At 39.8% G+C, this 5,951-nt stretch overlaps 1 pseudogene; it reads left to right on the top strand.

Moving 5' to 3' along the window:
• The window catches only part of LOC144240766 (uncharacterized), a 34,649-nt pseudogene extending 31,946 nt beyond the window's left edge, over positions 1-2,703 (top strand).
• The last annotated feature ends 3,248 nt before the right edge of the window (positions 2,704-5,951 follow it).

Below are 5,951 nucleotides of genomic sequence, written 5' to 3'. Positions count from 1 at the left end.
TCCAAAGGAAGGGAGAACTCACACTTTGAGGTATTAGCTTTAAGATGATCTCATATGATCATTGGCCTTAGCATCATGCTCTGACATAAATTTAAATTAAAAATTTTTCAGCATGGGAATTAAGAAAATACCATAAGTCATGGTATGTCATTCCCTCAAAGAGGGTATTTTGATTTTTTTAAATGTTTATTATTTTTGAGAGAGACAGAGAGAGACACAGAGACAGAGAGAGAGACAGAGGCAGAGCAAGCAGGGGTGGGGCAGAGAAAGACAGGGAGACACAGAATCCGAAGCAGGCTTCAGACTCTGAGCTGTCAGCACAGAGCCTGAGAGGGGGCTCGAACTCACAGACCGGGAGATCATGACCTGAGCTGAAGTCAGCCACTTAACTGACCGAGCCACCCAGGCGCCCTCAAAGAGGGTATATTAGTCCAAAGAAATGTAGGCATGAGATAAATCTGTATGGAAAGGACAGACCTTCTTAAGAAATGACATTTGGAGGTTGTACTATTTTACTTTTCCTACTTTTCACTTGTGAAAACATGATCAAGCACCAGTAATTAGAAACTCACCTTCTAGAACACCTTGCTAAANTTATTTAGAAAAAGTAGCTTCCAGGTAAGAGGTTTAATTCACATGAGCATATACTTTAGGGAATGGGATTGAAATCTACGGGAATTCTGATATATGTATGTACAATATTCTTCGTTAGTTACAAGAGAAACACAAATAAATATTTAGTCCATTTTATTTGTCAAGAATTGTTGAAGTGAGTTGTATTGATTATCTCATAAATTCTCAAAACAATCATATGGAATAGGTACTAATACTACCCCCAGATTGTAGTTGACAAAACCAAGTCACAGAAAGTTTAAGTAACATTCCTGAGGTCACACAGCTGGCACCGAGTGAAGAAAATATTTGACAACAGACAGGTGTCAGATTAGGCTAGTTGTTTGAGATTTTTCTTGCTTCTTGGGGTAAGCCGGTATTGCTATGTGAAAACTGATTTCTTAAATGAAAAATGGAAGCCTGAAAACTNCTTTCTGCATAACAAAAATACCATTAAGAAGGAAAGACATTTTTAAAAAATCTTTATCTATACATTTAGAGAGAGAGAATGAGCGCAAGCAGCAGGAGGGGCAGAGAGAGAAGAGAGACAGAATCCCAAGCAGGCTCCCCACTGTCAGTGCAGAGTCCAACCCGGGGCTCAACCCCANACCCCCTACTGAGCCACCTTGGTGCCCCAGGAAAGACATTTTTAGACCAAAAAAACCCAAACTGAGAAAATTTGCCAACAGTAGTCAGGCACTAAAAAATTACTAAAGGATGATATTCAAGGAGAAAGAAAATGAAAAAGAAAAAGAAAATTTGAAAGATAGAGGAAAACACGAAGAGCAACAAAAGGGGTAGCTATGTGACTTTACAAAAACTAGTACTGATTATTACTTTTTAAGTTTATTTATTTTGAGAGAGAGAGCATGAGTGGGGTAGGGCCAGACAGAGGGAGAGAGAATCCCAAGCAGGCTAAACACTGTCAGAACAGAGTCCGACACGGGGCTCGAACTCACCAACTGGGAGATCATGGCCTGAGCCGAAGTTAGACACTTAACGGACTGAGCCACCCAAGCACCCCAGTACTGATTCTTCTTCTTCTTTTTTTTTTTTTTAATTTTTAAATGTGCTTTATTTATTTCTGAGAGAGAGACAGCATGAACAGGGGAGGGTCAGAGAGAGGGAGAGGTACAGAATCTGAAACAGGCTCCAGGCTCCGAGCTGTCAGCACAGAGCCTGACGCAGGGCTCAAACTCACGAACTGTGAGATCGTGACCTGAGCCGAAGTCAGATGCTTAACCGACTGAGCCACCCAGGCGCCCTCTGATTATTCTTAATAATGTATTGAGTGGTTTAAAAATACAGACAGTCAATACTCATGACAAAGGTAATACGTAAAATGAAAAGAAAGTAAATGAAATTTAAAATTTCTATGGTCATTAAATTGGCCAGGAAGAGGTAAAAGTTTATATTTAGGAGGTAAAAATGTACATAGTACTTTGATATCGGGCGTACACATGAAGATATTTATGTTAGCTACTCTGAATATCACGAGAATATTTCACTGTAGGTGCAGACCCACAAGCACCCTGAAAATAGATAGCCACTGCGGGCCGCCTCAGACCCCAAGGATCTAACTGCAGCCTTGAGAAGCAATAACTGCTTCATGTGAGGATGATCTGGCCGTTGGGCCCAGGAGTGTCCGAACTAGTGGAGGCCTCAGGTGTGGAATGAAAATCCACGGTAGAGGTGGTTTTGCCTCAGTTAGGGGTTTCCAGTTTGGTTTCTCATCTCTTCCAGCAATCTGTCATCACCGTGGTGAATCTGGTCATCTCCCCAAGGATTGGGATCTTCCGGAGGGTGCGCGCTGTAACTGAGGCAGAGGTGGCCACGGGGCCAAGAGAGAGTGAGAGCAGGGCTGCAACAACTGTGGGAAACCAGCCCATGACCGTGACCATGCAGATGAGCAGAAGTGCTATTCGTGTGCAGAATTTGAACACATTCAGAATGACGGCACCAAAGTGAGATACTACACTTTTGGTGAAACTGGTCGCCATCAGCCGCCCCAAAGCAAGTGAAGTCAACTATCACTGCTGTGGGGACTCAAGGCACCTTGTGGAAGAATGCGCGACGGAAGCCATAGCATAATTCTTTTCCTTTGTGGCCTCTCCTTTTTCTGATTAATGGCTGCATTATTTTCTCTAAGACCTCTTCACTGGCCAAAGATTGGCTGATAGAGGTTACTCCCAGGCCAGTGAGCTTTACTCGCTGTGTAAAAGGAGGAAAGGAGTGGGGGGCAAATCGACTTTTTGTATTTAACTAAAAACAAACAAAAAAACAACCAAAGTTCATGTCGAGTTTGGTAGCGGTGTCATGTATACTACTTAGTTGGAGAACCCCCTTTCCGAGCCACCGGAGCATAGGGATTGGTGAATAGGAAGAATTGAGTAAGCCCGTTCTGAGTTTCTTAGATATGTTCCCATGCAGGCAGGGAACATATGGAACAATTCTGGAAGCATCTGAGTTTCCGTAAATAACTTACCCTTTAGCATAATGATGGGTTTGGATTGTCGGACCTCAGTAGCTGTTAAATAACACCAAGCAACATCTGTATCAAGCCCTACGTAGAATATACAGTTGACTGGAAGTAAACAAAATAAAAGACAAACGTGTGTTGATGGCCGTGCAAAAAAACAAAATTGAGGTAAACTAAGCAGGAGCAACTTCATCACAGTGTTGATGCTAGATACACACAAGGTGATGGCAAAGGTGTCAAACACCTATTTTCCAAAGATTAAATCTAAAATCCAGAGGAAACATCTCTGCTCAGAGTTAGCATAATTTGGAGTCATTCAGGAACTGCAGAGAAATGCATTTCAGCAGAAACCAAGATGTCATTTTTATATACTGTATCACTTAGACAACTATGTCATTTGCTGTGATCAGTTTTTAAAAGTCAGATGGCAGGGCACCTGGGTGGCTCAGTCGGTTAAGTGTCTGACTTCGGCTCAAGTCACGATCTCACAGTTCGTGGGTTTGAACCCCGCGTAGGGCTCTGTGTTGACAGCTCGGAGCCTGGGGCTTGCTTCAGATCCTGTGTCTCCTTCTCTCTCTGGCCCTCCCTGTTCGGCTCTGTCTCTATCTATCTCTCATAAATAAATGCAAAAATTTTTAAAAAGTCAAATGGAAAAAGCAACTGATATCCTAGAAAATAGAAATATAGTTTTAAACTATATCAAGCTGGAGGAGGAAGGGGAATTTGACTAAAGTTCTTTGAGTTCACTACAGATTTTCATTAATGTGTATGGTGCGAATATAAAATTGAAGATATTAAAGAGGGGAATGTGGAGGACTGAGAGAAGAGAATATTTAAGTATAAAGTTAATACAAAGAGGTACCATAAAAATAATCAATACAAAGGACAGCAAGAAAGAAAGGAGGACGTAAAATAGTGGCACAAACAGAAAGCAAACANAATACAGCTCGCAAAATTGGACTAAATGCTACAATTAAAAGATAATTATTTTCAACAACTACATGTTGCTTTTTGAAAAACCATTTTAAGTGTAAAGGGAAAAGGGAAAAGGTGGAATAAGATGCAGCAGGCAAACATTAATCAAAAGAAAGCTGCCATAACTAAATGAATATCAAAAAAGGAGATTTTAAGGTAAGAATCATCATTAGATATAAAAAGTTATATTTCACAATGACAAAGTTTAACTCACTCATTAACACAGTAGCAAAAAATCTAAATTAGAAAAATAAATAAAATAACCACGTTGAGTTTGATCCAGGAATGCAAGATTGGTTTGACATATGAGAAATCAATCAGTGTAATCCTCTATATCAAAGAGCGAAGGAGAAAAAAAGAAAAAAAACCCATCTCAATAGATGCGGAAAAAATATCTAAGAAGATTCACTTAACATTTATGGTGAAAACTCTTAGAAAACTAGAAATAGAAGGAAACATTCTTAATCTGATAAACGGTATCTATAAAAAAAAAAACCCACAGCTATCATAAACAAAAAGTGTAGGAATGAAATGTTGAAACTTTCCTTCTCAGTGTGGGAAAGACCAAAAAAGTCCACAATCTCTACTTATACTCAACATTATACTGGAAGTCCTAGCCAGCTCAGTACAGCAGGAAAAATAAATAATAAGGACAAGAACGTGAAAGGGAGAAACAAACCTGACATGACTTTCAAAGACACTATTATGGTTTCAGAAAATTCAAAGAATATTCAAATAAAGTACAAGTTAAGTGAGTTGAGCAAAATGGCAGGTGTTTTAATCATCTCCTATTCACCGTGTCGATGAGGGGGGTTTCTTGCTCTAGGGCTTTGGGGCCGGCAGACACATGAAATCACTGCACAGAAGAGATCAATAGAGTTTATCAGTCATATACAATCACACCCCACGGGAGGAGGGACCGCACACCACATAGGAACACAGTGAACATCTAAGGTCTGTAGGAGGCTCTGTAGTATGAAAAAGATGGAGTGACCTTGGTTTCTGGGGAAGAATGTATCTGGCTTGTCTCAATAATTCTGTGTGCTGTCAGAGAGCTGAAGCTCACTCCTTCAGGATAAGCAGAAGCTATGCCTGGCTCCCTTGATGACGAGACTATTTTAGCTAGAGGAACTTATCTGCAGAGGTGGAATGGTGGGGGAAGGTGGTGGCAGTTAGTCCATTGGGATCCCTTCTAGTTTTATCAGAAGCCAAGGCAACACATGACATTTGGCCTTAATTTGAGGCTGTAGACCACAGGTGTATACAAAAATCAATGTTTTAAAAATACATTTATATATACCAGCGACAAACAAAAGATGAAGTTTATATATATGTGCAGTGTCATCAACAGCTAACACATTCCTATTAATGAGTCTGATGAACATTAAACAAGAATTCTACACAGAAAACGATAAAAGTGTTTGGAAAGAAATGAAAGAAAACCTAACTAAACGGAGTCTCATACTATGTTAATGAGTTAGAAGACTCAGTACTGTAACGATTACACTTCTCCCCCACAGTAATATAGATATTCAGTACAATCTCAGTAAAAACCCCAGAGAGTTTTTCATAGAAACTGACAAACTCATAGTAAAATATATATGGAAATGCAAGGCTAAGAATATCCAGATAATTTTGTGGAAGAACCAGGACAAAGCCAGAGGACTTAGACAACTAGCTATCAAAACTCAAAAAACTACAGTAATGAAGATAATGTGTAGCAAAATAGACCAGCAGAACAGAAGAATCCAAAATAGATTCACAATTATTCAAACACTTAAATATAGCAATGATACTACTGAAAAGCGAGGGAAATACTCTGTTTTTCAATAAACGGCATTCGATAAATTGAATATCCACATGAGAAAGAGAGAACCTTGGCTTC

The sequence above is a fragment of the Crocuta crocuta genome, unplaced genomic scaffold, assembly GCF_008692635.1.
Source record: "Crocuta crocuta isolate KB4526 unplaced genomic scaffold, BGI_CrCroc_1.0 scaffold531, whole genome shotgun sequence".
Classification (NCBI taxonomy): domain Eukaryota; kingdom Metazoa; phylum Chordata; class Mammalia; order Carnivora; family Hyaenidae; genus Crocuta; species Crocuta crocuta.
This window is presented reverse-complemented; position numbering and strand designations above follow the sequence as displayed.